The sequence below is a fragment of the Miscanthus floridulus genome, chromosome 4, assembly GCF_019320115.1.
Source record: "Miscanthus floridulus cultivar M001 chromosome 4, ASM1932011v1, whole genome shotgun sequence".
Classification (NCBI taxonomy): domain Eukaryota; kingdom Viridiplantae; phylum Streptophyta; class Magnoliopsida; order Poales; family Poaceae; genus Miscanthus; species Miscanthus floridulus.
Genome location: NC_089583.1, coordinates 50755927 through 50774714, shown reverse-complemented (window position 1 = coordinate 50774714; position 18788 = coordinate 50755927). Strand labels below are relative to the sequence as shown.

General features: G+C 47.9%; 1 non-coding gene across 1 annotated transcript; it reads right to left on the bottom strand.

Annotated features, from left to right (window-relative positions):
- Positions 1–1608: 1608 nt before the first annotated feature.
- LOC136553012 (small nucleolar RNA R71) lies at positions 1609–1715 on the bottom strand. The gene has a single exon (XR_010782920.1). It is a non-coding gene; the product is annotated as a small nucleolar RNA R71 (small nucleolar RNA).
- Between the last annotated feature and the right edge of the window lie 17073 nt (positions 1716–18788).

Sequence of the window (18788 nt, the reverse complement as noted above, 5' to 3'; positions counted from 1 at the left end):
ACATGAACATTGTCGGGGCATTCCAGGTGAGGTATTCTGATGGGAGTGTTGCCCTCTGGCAAGCTACGTCATGATGTTGGCGAACGAGAAGTTGAGGCAACATAGGTCCCCTAGGATGGTCGTGGTCCTAGGAAGGTGTCGAGCTAGCGCTCTAGCCTGGCATAATCGAAGCCGAGGAGCTAGTCACTCCCGAGGGCATGGGCCTTCGAGGCGTGCAGCTACAGCTCCTCGAGGGCCTCAATGGTTGCGTTAAGGCTAGTGGAGAGAAGTTTGATGGGGGTGGGACCCTGTGCTAGCTCTCCCTCCATGGTGATGAAGAAATCTAGGCTTCTGAAGCGCACATGCATGTCCAGGACCTAGTTGACACTATGGCTAGCCATTCGTGGCCTATTGTGGATGATGAGATGCACAAAAGGCCTCGACCTATCGTGCCAACTATCGGTGTTTTGAACCACCGACTAGTAAATTTATGTTTGCACGTCTAGCCCAGATGCTATGCTCGGAGGACATAAGAGTTTATACTAGTTTGGGGTGAATGTCCCTACGTCTAGTTTGAGGCTACTCATGTTACCAACACTTGTTTATAGTAGGGGTTACAAATGGGTGAGAGATGGAGAAGGTCCCAAGTCTCTGATGGAAGGATCGAATGGAGTTGAGTCTAATTGAACTTAGTTCCTTTTAGTGTTGAGCCATTACATGCAAGCGTCTAAGTGTCTTAGCACCTTTTTCCCCATGCCCTTCGTGGGGCATCTTGCTTCCCCTTTTATAGATGAAGGGAAGGTGCAGGTTACACAAGAGAAAGAGAGAGAGAGTGAGAGAGAGAAAAGCAAGGAGGAAGAAGGCCTCTAGGGTCACAACGCCCTTCATCTCCTTTACGCAGATCCCACCGGTCCTATGGATGATGGAGATGGTTCCATGTCATGACCCTATTCATCACTAGCACAATACGTGGGCATCGTCAGCCGATCGTGGCATTCCATTCCATCTTGGTGGACGGCATGGTTAGAAAATACCCCTGTCGGAAGTCATATAGGAATTAGGTAGCATAGCGCCGACATGCTCGACATTGTTGGTGATGTGAGTCCTCAGGTTTGGCCCATCATGGCCGCAGGTCATGTCAAGATGCACCTACTCCCCTTCTGGTGTCAGAAGTTTGACCCTAGGTTTGTACTCTTAGACCCATAGTGGTTGGAGGCGGTATGGACCCCCATTGAGCGAGGCATAATCCTCGTCCGAGGGGTCTAGCAAGGCAAAGTCCATGCTCGAGGGGTCGGGCAAGACAGAGCCCGCACCCTCGGGGTCAGACATGATGGAGCTTGTGCCCTCGGGGTTGGGCGACACGGAGCCCGCACCCTCAGGGTCAAGCAACATGGAGCCCACACCCACGGGGTCGAGCATGATGGAGCCCATGCCCTTAGGGTTGGGCGACAAGGAGCCCACACCCTCGGGGTCGGGTGGGATGGAGCCTGTACCTTTGAGGTCAGGCGAGACCAAAACACTCTCTTGACCATCTAAGCGAGTTAGCGTTCATAGCCATCAACTTTCTTCTTCCAGGTATCCCTAATATTGATACCTGACAAAAAGTTCTTCCCAGTAGGCAAGACCAATGCCTTAAGAGGAAATATTTCCAACTTCCAATAGCAGAAGGGAGAGACCATTCCAGAAGCATGGGAACATTTCCAAGAATATGTTTTAGATTGTCCTCTTCGTTGAATGGAAGATTGGATGCTCATGCAAAGTTTCTACCATGGATTAAGTCAGAAAGCTCATGAACAACTTGATGCCACTACTAGAGGATCATTTCTATCACTCACCCTTGGAAAAGCTAAAACTCTTATGGAGAAGATAGCCTCTAACCAAGGCTGGTCTCAGTGCAACATCCAATCATGCAATAAGAGTGAAGAAGTACCAGAAAAGGTGTGTGCATTGTCAACCAAGATGGACATACTATTGAATTGGCTTGAACAGCGAGCCAATTACAAGAGAGACTGTCAGGCCATTCAAGATGCTTTCAATGCTCAAAACATATGTGTAGAATATTTAGGGGTTGAATTCCCTGAATATCAAGAGGATGTAAACATCATTGGCAATAATTTAGGTTTACAACAATAGAGACAAGGATGGAATCAACAACAATGGTTAGCTTACCAAGGTAAGTACCTAGGTAATAATTATAATTCTTTTAATCCCAAGCAACCATCCTTAAGTGACTTAATCTTAGAACAAGCTAGGATTAATGAGAATATTTCTAAAAAGCTTGCTTTTCATGATAAGGTCCTAGAAAACAAAAATACTAAAATGGGTAGTTTTTTCTGCCATAAAAGACCAACTTAGATATAATAAAAAGATAGAATCTCAATTAGCCCAGTTGGTCGTTGCTCTACCTTTTGCTACTAACCTTGAAAAGGTCAACGCTATAACCACAAGTGGTGGCAAGTCTACTCGTGATCCGCCGTATCCGACAAGGATAGGTAGGACACAAGTGGTAATGCAGGAAGAGGAGAAGAGAAACGATGAAGTTGAAGTTGTGCCACAAGAGCGAGAATTACAACAAGATTTTCATGACACTATGTTCCTACCGTTTCCATGTAGAAATCAAAAAGTCAAAATGGATGAGCAGTTTGGTAAGTTTGTAGAGGTAATTCAAAAGTTAGATATCAATTCATCTACTAGATGCCATACAAGTTCCCATCTATGCAAAGTATCTCTGAGATATTCTCAACAACAAAAGACCACTGCCCACCACTGAGGTAATCAAGTTGACGGAGGAGTGTAGTGTGGCCATCCTAAATACATCTCCTATCAAGAAGAAGGATCCGGGGTGTCCCACTATCGATTGCTCAATCGGAAGCTAGGACTTTAAGAATGCGTTATGCGATCTTGGAGCAAGCGTTAGTGTCATGCCCAAGAAGGTCTTTGATAAGCTCAACTACTCAACACTTACACCATCGTCGATGTGTTTGCAACTAGCCGACCAATTGGTTGGCTACCCTGCAGGAATCCTTGAGAATATTCTAGTAAAAATACGAAACTTCTTTGTTCCTATGGATTTTGTAGTACTTGACATGCAAGAGGACATGAAGAAACCCCTCATACTTGGGAGACCCTTCCAGAGTACTACAAATGCGCACATTGATGTCAAAGCCGGAGAAATCAAATTCCATATTAATGGCAAGGAAGAGCGATTCGCCTTCAAGCCAAGACTAGAACAATGCTCTAATTTGGAATGGTGTAAGAAACAAGTTCATCCGTCAAGGTCTCCATCTCCGGGACCAAAGGACACACCCAAAGAATAAACATGAACGGAGAAGTCCGGCTCGGTGGACTTAAAATGCCAAACCCTCATCGGGAGGTAAGTTGATAGTTATCTATAATTATTTTTTTGCATTATATTTTACTTTGTCATATTTGCTTTTCAACACCTGCATTATAAAAATAAAAAAATCTCATCATGGCATTATAAAAATTCAAGTCCCATGTAAATAATTTTTATGAAGCATAAAAACCTAGTAAGAAATATTTACCATGGTGTGGGGGGTACGACCCCGGATACCCACGGCAGGTCACATGGGCTATGCCTCCAAGGGCGGCCCAGCCCGCAAGAAGGAGCCTTGCGGGGCACGATTCTGCTCGGCGACCCCCACAAGGCACAGAGAGGATATCCTGAAGATGTTACGAGATCTGATAGGATACGTACGATCCCATGTTTCTTATAATCTGTTATTACTTTCTGGTTATCTCTCAGATCTAACCGACTTGTAACCTTGCCCCCCAGACTATATAAGGTGGGCAGGGACCCCCTACGAAATCATGGCAAATCATACGATAGCTAATACAAACCAACAGACCACAAGAGTAAGGTATTACATCATACTGACAGCCTGAACCTGTATAACTCGTGTGTCTCTGTTGCCTTCTTGTTCTTGATTACACGCTCCTCTACCGATCAATCTACCATCATGGGATACACCTTGGTGGATTGCCGATGATATTCTATTGACAGTTGGCGCGCCAGGTAGGGGTGTGTGTGCTGTTTCCTTATTGAACAAGATGGTTTTTTCCGTAGGCTCTTCGTCCCTCCCATAGCCCGTCCAGATCTTCACGGTCGGATCCATCATGTGGGTCATCAACGCCGACGGAGTTGGAGAGCTTCTCGAGCCGGTGTAGATCTGTTCTGCACCGACCACCCTTGCACCTACAACCATAGATCCAATCTCAGAACCACTTCCAGGGTCGACTCCATCAGCCACCCACCGCTCGCTTCCTTGCTACCAGAGGAGGCATGTCAACAATGATGATCTGATCGAATCTATCGATCGGGTCAGCCTGAAACTCGCCGATTGCCTCTCCATTGCTGAGTCGGCTCTAGACACCCTTGTTCAGCACCGAGCACCCTCCGATCTCGATATGTCGATGTTCAATGCTTGGCAAACTCTAGGGCTCGCCGCCCTGCCCTTCGGGCTTGCCAACACCACAGCTACATATCAGGACGCCCTGAGGGGCAAATTCGCCGACCAGATCACCGACCAGCTTCCACCAACTGTCAACATGTTGCACACTGGCCGGGGTCTCGGAGCAACTCTCCAAACTATCCTTAAGGAAAATCCGGACTCCGAGTCTCAAGGATCCATCGAGCCCCTCACCGAGACCTTCACCAAGCAACCTCCTCTCCTGCCTTTTTTGGGGTGGCGCAATCTTCAATGTCAGTATCGATAGCCCCCCTCGGAATGGCGAAACAGATGAGGAACGCGCCTCCCGTGAAAACAGGAATGCCAACCATGCGCAATGGCGTGATAACAAACGTGCCATTGCGATGGCCGAGGCCGCTCATGTTAACCAGTTTGATTCACAAGGAAGGCCCCTCCATCGCAACCTCAACGAAGAATTCCTCTGCGTTGACGGCCATGACATTTTTAAGACTCCGAGCACCAATCTGGCCATGGCCGCCAACAAACTTGCTCGCCTCCCACAGACGCCCGAGCTCACCAAGGTCGCCGCTATGCTTAAAGTAGCACACTGTCAAGTTAACGAGATCCGAGAAGTTCAGAGACCTTCATGCTCCACAAGCATGATCCGCCGATTAGCCGATCCTAGATCTAATCACTGCCCCAGTCAAAGCTGCTTCGCTGACCAGTCACTACCTCCCCAGGGGGGAGTTGGAGGCCACCACGCCGAGCATCATCACTAGCATGACCAAGAGGTCGAATAGGACGCCTGAGTGCACCTCAGTAACCTATGGGATGCACGACGGCGTATCGATCAACGACATTTTGGGCGCCATGAAGATGAAGTACGACGTCGCTAGGAGTACGAGCAAGAGTACGATAACCCAGACTTAGCTCTAGAGCCGATCGTCGCCGGCAATACTACCGATGTCAGCCTCAACAGCTCGGAAGGGCCCCCTGCGTTCACCAGGGCACTCTAAATGCTCTAGTGGCCCTGTGGTTTCAAAATCACCAGAGTCGAGCCCTATGAAGGAAGGATGAACCCAACTCAGTGGCTGCAGGCTTACGCCACTGCTGTCCGTGCCACCGGAGGAGACACCAATGTCATGGCGAACTATCTCCCTATCATGCTCACGCTAGCCGCCATGAGCTGGTTCACAAGCCTTGCCCCGAACTCTATCGGCTCTTAGGAAGATCTAAAGAGAGTTTTCACCGACAACTACATGGCCACATGTAGGAGGCCAGGCACCAAGCACGATCTCAACCGCATCAACCAAATGCCGTCCGAACTACTCCGCAGCTACATCAGACGCTTCTCCGAGATGAGGAATTCTATTCCCAACATCATGGAGGCTGAAGTCATCACCGCCTTCGTTCGAGGACTTCATCACCGAGAACTCTGTTCTAAGTTCAACAGAAAGCCACCTACCGGCATCGGTGAGATGATCACAACCGCCAACCAGTATGCCGACGCTGAGGAAGCGGAGGTGCGTTTTAATGAAGATACAGGCACTAATCACCCACCTCGCCGCCATGACGACCGCATTGATGACCGACAGCACAACATTCACCGCCACGATGACCGCAATGACAACCGACAGTACAACGATCGCCGCTACGACGACTGTAGTTTCCATCGGGACAACGGACGTGATCGGCTAGATGGATTCAAGCCTAGTCAGAATCACCGATGCCAACCAGATCACTTTGTTGCTAATGTCAATGAGCCGCGCACAAAATGTAACTATGATGAGCAGTACAAGAAGATCCTCAACGGTCCGTGCCCCCTAAACAAGAACGCCAAACACAAGATGAAAGATTGCCTTGGTTTGGCTAAGGAGTTCTAGGAGAAAAGTACAACGACGACAATGGTGGGAACGGAGGACGCCGACCACCTGGGGATAATAATAATGCCTTCCAGGACCACGACAAGATGGTCGCCACCATCTTCGGGGGTTTCGCCTCCAACGAGAGCAGAAGGGAACGGAAGCTCGCCGCCCGACGAGTGCTCGCCATCATTTCAGAAGAAACTACCGCCAACCCCAGCTATCGCCCATGGTCCGAAATCTCCATCACCTTTAGCAGGGCTGACCAGTGGGTGGACATACCCTACACAGGGTGTTTTCCCCTCGTCCTTAACGCGACTGTCCAGAAGGTGCTCTTTAGAAAAGTCCTCGTCGACGGTGGGAGCGCTTTGAATCTACTCTTCGCCGGGGCCCTAAGGGAGCTCAGCCTCAGGACAATAGACCTTATGCCCTCAGACTCCTCCTTCTAGGGCATGGTACCTGGTAGGGCATCCAGACCACTTGGGGAAATTACCCTACCAGTACAGTTCAGCACGGCAACCAACTACTGAGTGGAGCATATCAACTTTTATGTCGCCGACTTCGACACCGCCTACCACACCATACTAGGGCGTCCGGCTCTAACCAAGTTCATGGCCGTTCTGCACTATGCGTATTTGGTGTTGAAGATGCCTTCGCCTGCAGGAGTCCTGTCTCTGCGGGCCAACCTCTCCGTTGCCTATGCCTACGAGACAAAAAGTCTCACCCTCACCGAAGCCACCGACCTCTCCATCCAGATGGCCAGCGTGGTCACCAAAGCCAAGACCGCCTCTGCTGACGACATGCTCGGTCGTCACTAGCGACGCCAGGGACTCCTCGCTCATTAGTGCTCGATCATCGCCAGCAACACCGGGGACTCCTCGCTCCTCGGTGCTCGAACATCGCCAGCAACGCCAGGGACTCCTCACTCCTCGGTGCTCGGTCATCACCAGCGACACCGGGGACTCCTCGCTCTTCGGTGCTCGAACATCGCCAGCGACGCTGGAGACTCCTCGCTCCTTGCTCCTCAGTGCTCGGTCATCGCTAGTGACGCCAAGGACTCCTCGCTCCTCGCTCCTCGATGCTCGGTCATCGCTAGTGATGCCAGGGATTCCTCGCTCCTCGGTGCTCGGTCATTGCCAGTGACATCGGGGACTCCTTGCTCCTCGGTGCTCGGTCATCGCCAGCGACGCTGGGGATTCCTCCAGATTGGTTAGCTAATCCTGTTCTTGTTAAGAAAAAGAATAAAGAATGGAGAATGTGTGTTGATTATATTGATCTTAACAAACACTGCCCTAAAGACCCCTTTGGCCTACCTCGGATAGACGAGGTTGTAGACTCCACTACCAGCTACGAATTGCTCTCCTTTCTTGACTGTTACTCCGGCTACCATCAAATCTCCCTCAAGAAGGAAGACCAGGTCAAAACATCTTTCATTACGCCTTTCAGTGCATACTGCTACACCACCATGTCCTTTGGACTAAAGAATGCTGGAGCCACCTACCAAAGGGCTATCCAGACGTGCCTCGACCAATAGATCGGCCAGTAACGTCGAGGCCTACATCGATGACGTGGTCATCAAGACTAAACCCGCTGACAAACTCATTGCCGACCATGAAGAAACTTTCACAAACTTGAGCAAATACCGATGGAAGCTGAACCCTTCAAAGTGCATCTTTGGAGTTCCATCTGGTATCCTGCTAGGCTACATCGTCAGCGCTCGGGACATTGAACCAGACCCTGATAAGGTCTCCACCATTACCAACATGAAATGGCCAACGTGTGTCAAGGATATACAGAAGCTTACAGGCTGCATGGCTGTGTTAAGCCGATTTATCTCGCGCCTCGGTGAAAAAGGGCTACCTTTCTTCAAGCTCCTCAAGGCCTCTGAGCTTTTTTCTTGGTCGGAGGAGGCAGACACAGCTTTTGAGCAGCTCAAATTGTTTTTAATAAAACCTCTAATCATGACAGCGCCACGACCAGATGAAACTCTACTAGTTTACATTGCCACCACTTCTCAAGTTGTCAGCACGGCTATTGTCATCGAACACGAGGAAACTGGACACGCCTACAAGGTACAGCGTCTGGTCTATTTCATCATCGAGGTACTTAATGAGCCCAAAACTCGTTATCCTCAGGTGCAAAAGCTATTATATGCAATCTTGATCACCTCACGCAAGCTCTGACATTATTTCGAATACTACAAGATCGCCGTGGTCACGGAGTTCCCTCTGGGAGATATTCTCCGCAATAAAGAGGCCAATGGTCGTATCATCAAGTGGGCTATTGAGCTCGGCACCTACTCCATTGACTTCAGAAGTAGGCTGACTGTAAAGTTGCAGGCGCTCGCCGATTTCATCACTGAGTGGACCAAAATCCAAGAACCCATCGTCGCCACTTGCCTCGAGCACTGGGTGATGTACTTCAACGGTGCCCTTAATATCAATGGTGCTGGTGCGGGCATTCTGTTCATCACTTCGACAAAGGATAAACTCCGATATGTTCTTCGCATACATTTCCCGGTCTCCAACAATGCCGCAGGAATACGAAGCATGTCTCCACGGCCTCCGTATAGCCATCGAGCTCGGCGTCAAACACCTCATGGTATACGGGGATTCCGCACTGGTTATCAATCAGCTTAATAAAGATTGGTCCTGTTCTAGTGAGAAGATGGATGCTTACTGCACCGAAATCAGGAAGCTTGAAGGGAAATTCTACGGCATCGAGTACCACCTCGTGGTACGGGATCAAAACCAAATAGCCGACCAGCTATCAAAGATAGGATCTTCTCGCACCATGGCTCTACCGAGGGTTTTTGTTCAGGACCTCTTGACACCATCCATTAAAGAAGATAAGGAAGTTGTAGAAGTACCCCCTGCCGAGCAGTTGGTACTCATGATACCTTCGTAGGTCACCGATTGGAGGGAACAGTTCATCAAATACCTCTCCAATGGCGAAGTACCCACCGACAAAATCGAAACTGAACAACTAATTCGCCGAAGTAAGCACTATGTGTTGGTAGACGGTAGCTTGATGAGGAAAAGTGCCAAAGGAAGGGATACTGCAGAAGTGCATCATCCAAGACGACGGTGTGAAGCTACTCTCCGAAATTCACTCTGGCTCCTGTGGCAATCATGCGGCTTCGAGAACACTGGTCGGCAAAGCTTTCCGAGCAGGTTTTTACTGGCCCACGACCATTTCCGATGCGGAAAATCTCGTTCGACGATGCGAGGGTTGTCAGTTTTTTGCCAAACAAATACATGTACCAGGCATAGGAACTACAGACCATCCCAGCTTCCTGGCCATTCTCATGCTGGGGACTAGATATGATCGAACCTTTCAAACCAGTGCCAGGAGGTTTCCGGTATGTCTACGTTGCCATTGAATAAGTTCTCCAAGTGGATTGAGTACAAACCACTCATCGCAGCTACTGCTAAGAAAGTAGTCGAGCTCTTTGAAGACATCGTACACAGATTTGGTCTCCCAAACAGCATCATCACCGACCTCAGGACAACTTTTACCAGCCATCATTTTTGGGACTTCTACGAAGAACGGTGCATCTCTGTTAAATACGTTTCCGTTGCTCATCCTAGAGCTAACGACCAGGTCAAACAAGCCAATGGTATGATCCTCGATGCCCTCAAAAAAAGGCTCTATCAGAAAGAAGAAAAGCACCCGGGCAGATGGCTCAAAGAACTACCAGCTGTGGTCTGGGGACTACTGCACTCAAGCTAGTCGCAGTACCGGCGTATCTCCATATTTTATGGTCTACGGCTCAGAGGCTATACTTCCAGCGGATATTGCATTCCAAGCACCCAGAGTAGAAAACTATGATGAAGACCAAGCCGCAGCTGTTCGGACAGAAGACATTGATCGGGCCGAGGAAGAACATCTGATTACTTGCATTCGCACATCCAAGTACCTCGAAGGTCTGTAGAGGTATTACAACTGTAACGTCAAAGGTCGTTCGTTCGCGATCGGCGACCTCGTCTTACATCGGAAACAAAAAAACCGAAGGGCTTCACAAGCTGTCTTCACCATGGGAGGGCCCTTACATCATAAAAGGTGTTACTCGACCAGGGTCTTATCGCTTATGCGACTTAGAAGGACTCGATGTTCCCAACTCCTGGCACATAGAGCACCTTATACGTTTCTACCCCTGAAATAACATAGATATGTATTCTTTACTTTAATATTAATAAAGTTCTGGTCTCCATAATTTCTCTACATTTTTCCTTCATCATAAGCTTCACTTACCGTTAGCGGGATATACGCCACTCCATGACGGCCTCCAATATGCTCGACAAGTACGCCCTAAATCGCCGAGCACGATTTCTCCAAATCGCCGAGCACGATTTCTCCAAATCGCCGAGCACGATTTCTCCAAATCGCCGAGCACGGTAACTCCAAATCACCGAGCACGATTTCTCCAAATCACCGAGCATGATTTCTCCAAATCGCCGAGCATGATTTCTCCAAATCACCAGGCACGATCTCTCCAATCGCTGAACTTGACTCCTCCAATTCGCCGAACACGTTAACTCCCAATCACCAAACACGATTTTTTCAAAAAATCACCTACTATGTTTTCTCCTAGGTCACATAGGTTATTCTACTAAAACAACGGCGATCATGCTGTCCAAGCTTCAAAACATAGCCCGCCGATCATCAAGCAGCACACGTTTTTTTCTTCTGTTTCCTATGAAGAAGACCCAGTCTCCGACTACATCCTACATGTGCTTAGGTGCTCCTGCGCTCTGCGTTAAGATTGGTCGGCTGCGGTCCCTTGACCATGCCTATTCGTCCTACACTGTGTCAAGGTCCTTGCGCTCGATGTTATCGACTATGGGCTAGTCAAGGCCTAGATTTCAGACATGAACTAACTGCTTGGACACCACTTTAGCTATTTCTCCCGCCAAGTTACTCAAGTTGGCCACTAGGCAGCATGATTTTTCACACTGAATAACTCCGGAGGACGCCAAGGCTCTAACACCCCACCTAACGTGCTATGAGCTCCGTGCTCTGCATGTGGGGCCCTAGGCTATGGTCTTATGATAACGCCTGTTTCTCCAACGTACGCATGGGCTCCGCATTATGCATTACGGATCATGACCTAACTAAGGCATCAAGTTTAGTGAAAACTAACTGATCGAACACCGCTTATATTATGCATAACTGCATCGAGTTGATAATACGATGATTCTTCATAGCCATATAAATCAAGTTTTACAGGCGGTAATATTCAGGTAGTTCGTTAAGCTTCACCAACAGTTTCTATTTCGCCAAACAGGTCAATATTGCCGACAAGCACTTTCGCCACATCCTCAATGTCATCCTCCAGCTGCTGGGTTTGCGCATCGCTCAGCCCATCAGCAAACCCACCACCTATCGACTAGGATGTCGACGGACATATAATGGGACTGAACCACTATAAGGGCATGAGTAGCAGCAGTCAAAACGGCGTTCGTGGTTGAAGTTTTTGAAGTTCTCCCACACTGCCTTGCATCTCTGAACGATGGTGTCTAGCCCTTGCTGCCTACCATCAGGATGGGGCGCCGGTTCAATGTCGATGTAGTCGAGCACTGGTTTTATTGCGGTAGTTATAGTGTTGAAGTTGTCCTTCTGCACTTTGGCTTCCTGCACCAGCACATCGAACTAGTGCCTTGGTTTTATGTCAATAATCTATAAGAATTACAATGGTTCGTCATGGCAAAAAAGTATTACGACGTCATTTCTGATCAGGGGAAACCTACCTTTCAATTCTTCGGCCAGTTTATCTGCTCGCTCCGACTCCCTTGTTTTCTCTTGTCGGATTTGTTCGACGGTCTGGCGAAGCTGGTTGAGTTCTGCATCTTGCTCTGCAAGCACAAAAGATAAGAAAAGGAAAACATATACGGCCAATTACTGCAAAGCACATTATGTGAAAAAGAATACTAGATTTCAGCTTGGATACATCCTCCAACTGCTGGCACTTCTGGTTGAGCTGCTCAGTTTTACTATCGAGTTCTCCGTTTTTCTTGCTCAACTGCTCGGACATATTCTTAAGTTCCTCGGATACAATCGCCAGCTGCTCGGATGTCTTCTTCAGCTACTCAGATGAAGCCATTAGTCGCTCGAATAGAACCCCATTCTGATGTTTAAGGTCCCGCGAGTTCGACTCCGCAAGGTCCCGCTCGAAACTAGGCCCTCTGAATACTTTTCTCCAAAAGACTTAACGCCTCCCGGAGTATCTTATTTCCTCGGCGAGGGGCTCCATCCTCTTTATCAGTTGGTGTCGTTGATCGGCTGTCCGAACTATCCCCTGTGGATTAATAATGAAAGAGATAAACCTTGATCTTCCGACAACATATATCGGTGTTATTGGCGCGGCACTCACCTCGATCTGAGTCATAACTCCAGCGATGGCGGATTTCAACATCTTTATCTCCCTGGTGGTGCTTTTCTTCCTTGACGACTACCACCTCTTCCCCGCGTTTCTGGAGAATCTAGACGGACTAGGGCTCAGGTGCAGGCACGCTCGATCTCCACGACCTCGTCCTCCTCTGCCATCGCTTGAGGCACCACCAGGGGGCTCTATGGTCAGACCGCCGCTCCGACCACTCCTAGCATCCCTACGAGGTGATGACGTTTGCTCCTCGGCCGTTGACGGAGTTGCATCTGTAACCTCCTGCGCATCAACAACACCCGCAGTTTCCATTTCCAAGGTAACAACTTTTTTGGTCATAGCCGCGGTTGCGGTCGCCGACGTGCCTGTTGTGTGCGCCAATGATTCACCATCGCCAGGTCTGCTAGGAGCGGCGGCTGGCCCATCCTCTGTTCATCGAGCACTCGGGGACTCCTGGATGGGAGCAGTCGTCATTTTTTCTTCTGAGGTCATGGGCCTCGGCAGTCGCACTGCGTAATATCAGCTTCTCAGTAACAAGGAGAAAGTCAAGGAACAATATTATTACTCCAAGGCAAATATACTTACAGTTTGGTCTTCCGATTGATTTTCTTGAATCGGCAATGCCTGCCTGACCCCCTAGGCGTGGCTGCTTGGTTAGCTTTATGGGAGGACTCTTGTGCCTCTGCAGTGGGCTACCGCTCTTCTTGGTGCCCTGGGGGCACCCCCTTCTGTGCGTTGTTCGGGGACTTTGGTAGTTTGCATCACCGAGACATCTGCCGTTGCTCGACCATAACTTTCCCGTGCTCGCTGCTTGGGAGCGTCAGCATCTGCCGGTGCCTCCATCATGCTCGGTGGAAGCGCTAACTGGTCCTCAGTCCACGTCTGACCACTCTAGCATAGCCATTTGTCAGTGGCCGAACTGCTCGGTCCTCTCCAAGAGAGATGCCGCCTGGTTTGTGTGCATGAGAGCTTGCGGTTTTTCTCCTTTTTTGGATCAGCTCGTCTACTACCGGTCTTTTCCCGCGAACCTTCTCTGACACTGGGGATGGACTATCCGATGAGGAGCTCGGCTCATCCTCTTCGGGCTGCAGTGGCCACCGAATGTCTACTCCTTTTGGCCAATCGGCTCTCGGCACTGTTTGAAAAGTATATTGCCCTATCCTGCGAATGGATCTTTTCATAAGTAAGTCAGTCCTATGCTCAGCAATTGATGCCTGGTCGATGCGAAGTGAAAGGGTTACCTAAGGAGGTGGATTGCCGTAGTTGAAAGCCTTCGTTCCTTTTGGCTAGCTGAATGAGACATTGGAAGTAAATAGATCCAGGGCACGATCTATTACTTCTTTCTTCATTAGGCGGTCCGTGCTTTCACACGGTACCGTCGTTATCGCCTTTAAAGTCGAACACCAGGTGGGCCCTCTCTTTGTAGGGTTGGACACGCCGCACTATGAAGCTAGCTGCAACCAGTTCACCCCTAAGCTCCACTGCCCTTAATCAATTCCAGAAGTTCCATTACTTGCTCCATGTCAGCATTGTTGGGTCTCTCTGACCAGTTACTATGGTTAACCAGGGATGTGATGGACGTCGCATCGAATCATTGGGTGACTTTGTTTGATATAGAACCATCTAGAGTTCCAACCTTTCAAGGAGGTATTCAGTGGAACGTTGATGTATTCGCTAGCCATCCTATCCTTGAGCTGTAGGTATATGCCAGTCGAACCACCTTTGAATCCGCTGCCCCCCTTCTTCTTCAGACAAAACAGATGCCTGAAGAGGTTGAAGTGTGGAAGAACACCAAGAAACGCCTCATAGAAATGGATAAAGATGGACACATGCAGTATGGTGTTGGGGTGCAGGTTGCAGAGGCTAATCACCCAAAACTCCATAAGATCCCTCAGAAAGGGGTGGACAGGAAACCCTAATCCTTGCCAGAAATAATCTTCAAATATAATAGCCTCATCAGTATGTGGTGTCGGGAAGGGCTCACCACTAGTCGGCTGCCATCCAATAGTGAGGCGGTCTGGGAGAACACCCGCCGCCACCATCCTATCAAGATCCGCTACCGACGTTTTCGATGGCACCCACTCCTCGTCGCGGCTGGCTCCGGTGGCCACTTTCTTCGGCTTTGCGGCTCCTTTTTTCGGTGCCATTTCCTATGGATTGGTCCTAGGGTTGGAGGTGAATGCTTGTGATTGGTGAGGAATGTGGAGCATAGGGAGTGCAAAGGCAGGAAATAGGGCGGCTTGAAAGAGGTAGGAGGCGATGTATGTGGTGGCGCAGTTATAAAGCACTTTCCCCACTCTCCCTTGAATCTGAGGGTTTTTGGGAAACCGTTCCCACGATCAGCGCTACTTTGACTCCTCCAAAATGGTTTAATGGGCCACAACTTGGGCTATCACATCATAGTAGCCCACGCCGCTCATTTATCGCCGCCACTTATTCTCTAAATTCTCCTGCATTTTGTTGAGGCTTAGTAACTGATACTGTACAGCCATTACTTCAAATTTCTCACCGCGGTTTGATTTATCCGATATCTATGCCAGAAACACGGGGACTGGCTACCTGCTCAGACGGTTTACTAATTTCTAAGCCTAGCACCATGTGACTACATCACCTACTGTCAGGCTCGGGGACTAAGTAGGCACACTTCACCTTGCGGTGAATGTGTTTGTTTTTTGTCTTGAGGCTACGCTTAGGGACTGGCTACCTGCTCGGACGGTTTACTAATTTCTGAGCCTAGCACCATGTGACTACATCACCTACTATCAGGCTCGGGGACTAAGTGGGCACACTTCACCTTGCGGTGAATGTGTTTGTTTTTATGAAAGACTCTGAGCCTCTAAAAGATAAAACTAGGTATCTTTACCCTCGTTTTCGGATTCTAAGTGGGCACACTTCACTTTACCATGCAGGAATTTTTAATTTTGGACTTGAGCTCCTTACACCCTTATGACAAGCCGTGCTCAGAACACACTACTCGGCGATGTTGTACGCTGCTCGGTAGCTGCTCACAACTGCTCGGTGACTCCTTATGGTGGTCGGACCATGATTTGGACAGCTCGGTTGTGGTTCGCACCTGCTCAGAAAGTCTCAAGACTGGCGTTGCAGAATAGGTACAAGGCCCTCAGGGACTAGCTGTGGGAGGTACGACCCTAGATACCCACGGCAGGTCACATGGGTGGCCCAGCCCGCAAGAAGGAGCCTTGCGGGGCACTGATTCTACTCGGCGACCCCCGCAAGGCACGGAGAGGATATCTTGAAGATGTTACTGAGATCTAATAGGATACGTACAATCCCATGTTTCTTGTAATCTGTTATTACTTTCCAGTTATCTCTCATATCTAACCTGACTTGTAACCTTACCCCCCAGACTATATAAGGCGGGCAGGGACCCCCTACGAAATCATGGCAAATCATACGATAGCTAATACAAACCAACAGACCATAGGAGTAAGGTATTACGTCATACTGACGGCCTGAACCTGTATAACCCGTGTGTCTCTATTGCCTTCTTGTTCTTGATTACACGCTCCTCTACCGATCAATCTACCATCGCGGGATACCCCTCGGTGGACTACCGACAATATTCTATCGACACATGGAGGCGTAAAAAATTAAAAATACCATCATTCATCTTCTTATATTTCATAGTTTCATAAAATATTTTTTATTGCATATATATATATCTGAATATACAGTAGATACGGGCACTGGGACCCACAAACACTTGGGGACCCACCACCATCACCTCCATAATGACTACCCATCACTTCTATCTCCACTCAACCACCACTTTCACCTCCATGATATCTCCACCAGCTATCTTGGTCGTATCACGACTCAAAGAGCACCAAAGGAGTGGATATTTTGCTTAAGCGTGAAGTAAAGGAGCACCAGTAAAATAGAGGCCATTTGTCCATGATGTAGGGCCAGCCGGCCCCACCACTTGGGTGGCCAGCATGCTGCTCTCCCCCTATAAATACCCCCCTCCTAGCTACTCAACTCACTCACTCACACTGCAATCCAACTTCCCAAGTTTGAATTTCCAATTCCAAATCTCGTAGTTTAAAATTCTCTTGGTAGAAGTAGTGTTGGAGTGAGAGAAAAGGGGTGAGAAAGTTGAGAGTGAAAGTGTTTCTAAAATCTTGAGTAAGAAAGAGAGAGGTGCTGCTAAAATTTGAGCAAGAAAGAGAGGGTTTAAGAGTGGTAGTGATGTCCAAATCAAGAGAGAAAATTAAAAAGAATTAGGGTGGAAGTCATACCAAAATATTCATTAGAAATTTTTTTAGGAAATCTCAGACGACTAACCCAATAGACAACTAAGTTTTGGATAGCTAACCGCTAACATTTTTATTTTCCTAATCCTGTTCTGAGTTGTGTTGTCTTTGGTCTATTTTGCAGGAAAATGAGCAAGATCATCGGAAAGCTCAAGCGTGCGGTGTCATTCGGCTCAACGAGAAGTTCGTCACCTCTTGCTGCCGAAACATCGTCCCGTACAGCCCCCGTGGAGAGAAACATTCTCTTACAAGAGAAACAACTCAAGCTCTGGGACGATACGGAGAAGGACATCTACAAGAAGCTAAAGACCCGAAGGTTCATCCTCACTCCCGCTTACAATCTAGCCCTACTGCAAGCCACAGGTATGAACATTGAATTTGAACTCATTTTTAAGGATGTAGTTTGGGAGGATGTTTGGGAAACTAATGAGCCGGGGTCTAAGCTTTTGACTATTTAATTTTTATGCACCTTAAAATCCACTGATTCGGAAGTATCTTTTAGACTTTTTAGAAAAGTTTTTTCTATCCCATGAAAATAGTTTAGTGAACTTCTAGGAATTCATGCATAATGTGTGATTGATGTAGACACTGCTATACAAGACTTTGATAGAATGAAATTTTGGAGGGAAATATCTAAACAACTTACTACCGTTCCCGTACCAATGAAATTCATCACCATTACTTTACGATTCATGCATAAATGGCTAGGTTTTTTCTTTTTTCCAGGAAAGATTTTCGCACTGTTAGGAATGATGAACTTAAACTACACTATGCCATGGTCAAAAGAAGAAAGATTTCACTAGTCCAGTTAATGAAATAATGGGAAGAAATTCCTAATCTTAAGGGAGATGTTGGGTGTACTTCTTTGGTCACCCGCATAGCTAAAAATTTGGGTCTTTTGGAAAATGCTTCTATTGCTTACATCAATGACATTCCCCTTTGGCTTATTGATTATGAATATTTTAACCAAGCATACATGTTAAAAATGGGTAAAAATGGGAAGCTTGTCATGATGTTTATGGATTATACAAACAAAATCCCATTACCAGACCAAAACTTTGGTCTATATGCAGTGCATTCTTTTGTCTTTGATTTGTAGAAAAAGAAAGCAGCGCCTCATTAGAGCGCTTCTGCAAGACTCACGCACAACCCGCAACCCCAGTACCATGGTGACGATCCAATACCCAAAGGACCTGCATTCACCAGCTATGCAGGCTAGGACCAGCCGGGTTCTTCCTGCATGTAGCAGCTCGAGCATGATGGTTGGGAGTAGCGTGCTCCTTAGCACGCTGAGAGTTCCTGGCATCAGGGCTCAAGTGCGCAATGGCAGGATGGCAACTTTGACTATTATCAGCAGCAACCATATGAAGAAGTCTTGAGTGGCCATCAGGGAAGACTATGTCCTTCTCTACCTTTGGCTACCAAGACCAGCTCATGGGCTATCATAAGCAGTAGATGGAGCGCCCCCACCTCAAAAATAGGCTGACAACTATCGAGGAGACACAACATAACATCCAGAACCAACTTCACCAACACACCCAGTGGCAAAGCGGAGGCAGGAGAACACCTCATTGCCATTTAGCAACACTAGGAGCAGGAAAACAAAAAGTGGTGATATTTGTTCTAGGGTCTCCATATCAACTCGCCTTTCTGAGAGACCGTAGCAACACCCAACTTAGGGGAGGAGCTCCCATTTACCGAAGGTAAGTTTTCTCTTACTAGCATTTTATTATTTTCTTTAGTTTATTTTTCGAGTTTGCTATTTATTAAAAAAATGCATAACAAAAAATAAATTAAAATTTAGTTTATATATATATATATTATTATAGTGTGATCTAAAAAAATGAAACCTAAATAAAAA